Source organism: Suricata suricatta, chromosome 5 (assembly GCF_006229205.1).
Source record: "Suricata suricatta isolate VVHF042 chromosome 5, meerkat_22Aug2017_6uvM2_HiC, whole genome shotgun sequence".
Lineage (NCBI taxonomy): Eukaryota > Metazoa > Chordata > Mammalia > Carnivora > Herpestidae > Suricata > Suricata suricatta.
In genome coordinates this window covers 31,852,571-31,855,422 of record NC_043704.1, presented here as the reverse complement: position 1 = coordinate 31,855,422, position 2,852 = coordinate 31,852,571, and positions in this window count along the sequence as shown.

Genomic DNA, 2,852 nt, shown 5'->3' with positions numbered 1-2,852 from the left:
CCTTGTCGTCTAAGAAAAAAGTACTAAATGGCAAGGATCACTTGGTCTTAAAAGGACACCACAGGGTTTACCCTTTCCTTGTCATGAAGCTTTGTGTAATCTACAGGGAATTCTTTAAAAAGGAGAAATTATTCTAATCTTTTATTACTTCCTGGGGCATAAATTATGAATTGTAATGTCCAATCATAACTCGATGAATTCATTTGAGACAGTGTCACTGTTTAGATTGATTTCTATTCTTTAATATGAAAATTTAAAAGAACACAAACATAACATTCAGATAAAATAGCATGTTTTAAATGAATTCCACATTGTTTTTATCTTATGACCCCCTCATTATAAATGTGTAATGTTTCTTCTGGAAGAGAGGCAAGCAGGTTTCACTGTGACAAAGTAAAAAATATGAAATTTTTAGCTGTGATCCAATTTGCTTCCCATGGAAAAAAATAGTATTGATTATAGTGAGTATTGGGGAACTTGAATTTCCCAAATCAGCATTATTTTGAGCAATTGTAAGGATAAATACATCTATCTGACATTGAAATGTGCAACACTCTCTTTTGAATGATACGTAGAATAGCTTAAATATTTTTTCTCCCTGTCCAATCATTTTATGTAGTGCCTTTATGGTGTGTAAATAAACACCAAATTGAAATCAGAGTTTATTGAATTTCAATTTCTAGAATCTGTAGGCGAAGCACAGAAGAATTCATTTACAATAACAGAATAGAATATAAATGCTATACAGTTTGACGGTGTAACAGTAACAGAAGAAAGTTAAGGTGTTTATTTATTCAAGTGTGAAGGTAGAGAGTGAAGTTTGTTTAAAAGTGATGAAACATTAACTACAGGTTAGAACTGGAACAGAAGGTAGCAAATAGAAGAACTAAAACATAACAAAAATGGAAAATTGAGAGAAGGAGACAAACAATGGTTATGAATTCAAGGGAAACAAGAGGGTCTAAGTATAGTAAAGACTCTAGACATAAGCATATTATTCTGATCTGGGTTAACTAAAAATATAAAACAGTGATGGTGAGATCTGACTGAGAAGATGAGAACAGGGGTAAGGGATGGATGATTGCATTTTTACTCAATACTTTCTATGACTTGATTTTTAAAAATATATGAATGTCGAACTTTATATGTATTACATTTATGGCAAAAAATAACTTTACATTTATAAGAAAATTGGTAAAATACACAGTACTCTCCTAGACATACAATCTTGATATGGATTCAAACATGGCCATAGAATGCTGGCATTTCAGATTGACACATAATATTAAAGGCGTCTTGTCCAAGCTTCTATCAGATGCGTGAATCATTTCTACATTTTTATCATTTCTTAGCCCTATTTTAATGCCTCTGATTAAAGGAAATACACTATATTTTTACAAATGACATTCTGTCTTGTTTAGCTCTAATTATAAGCAGGTCTTTCTATATTATTCATCAAAGCTATTTTATTCTAACCTTGCCCATTTATATTTGAGTTAATTACTGACAACATAATATTTGAATTAGGGGAGATTAAATATTAGAAATTCAATTTATAGAAATATTTTTTCTCAAAAGTGGCAATAAAATGCATTTATACAAATTATACAAGTTTGTTAACAATTCACTAAATCCCATTTAACCACCGCCAATGAGCACCAAGGGATGCATCAGGTTTGTCATCTGGTAGAATCACTCTCCCCTGTTAACAGTAATGGGCCTTATTATTAAAGTGTACTATGATCCGTGGAAAAGTGCCTATGGCTTGTTTTAATTCAATAGAAAATTACCTCTGTTACTACTGTACAGACAAACAAAACTAAACAAGCACTAATCCAAGCTCCATACTGTTGATAATACATGATCATTTATGAGAGATTTATGTTACTGGGTATACGTTTTGTAAGCTCTTTCAGTAGCAGTTTTGGTCTTGGGTCTTCTTTGTTATTACAAATTCATCATCAACCTTATTTCCTTGTTGTTGAAGTTTTTGTTATTACTTTCTATTTGATGTTTTTATTCAAAGAAAAGAGAATATAGCAGGGCATTTTTATCGGAAGAATGCATGTTTACAGATTTTCATCCAACTGACCCTTGATGACACAGGTTTGAACTACGCAGGTACACTTAGATGTACACGATAATAATAAATTGCAGTCCTGTAAATGTATTTGCTCTTCTATATGATATTCTTACTAACATTTTTCCTTTGGCTTACTTTATTGTAAGAATAGAATGTATAATAAATGTACCAAATGTGTGATAATCAACTGTTAACTTTACTGGGAATGCTTTCCAGCCAACAGTAGGCATTGGTAGTTAAACTTCGGAAAAGTCAAAACATAGGTGTGGACTTTGACGTGGGGGTGAGGTCAGTGCCCCGAGTCCCCATGGTGTTGAAGAGGTAACCATGTATCTGTGATATCCATTATAATGTAGCTGTAAACAGAAATCAGATAGCTCACCAAAATCTTTTGCATTTAAATATTTTAAATTCCTTCCAAGGTGAAAGAGAATAAATAAATTCAAAATTTTGTGTCATACTCTCTTGACTAACATACAGGTGACACCGTGGCATGGTATGTGTGCCTAACTCTGATGCTGGGTACTATGTGGCCCAGCATAGCAAGGCAACTCTGACTGTGGCTTCTGCTACCTGAGGAAGTTGTCATGAGACCCCAGGCAAAAGCTTGCTGTCGCACAGGTCCTGGAATCTTACCGTGCAAAAGCAACTAGATTGGGCATGTCCATGCACAAACACACCCACAAATTTTTGACATAAGAACCTAAATGTCATTAAAAATTGCTGGTCACCAAACTTAACACCCCCTGATTTTTTTTCTTAAAATAAT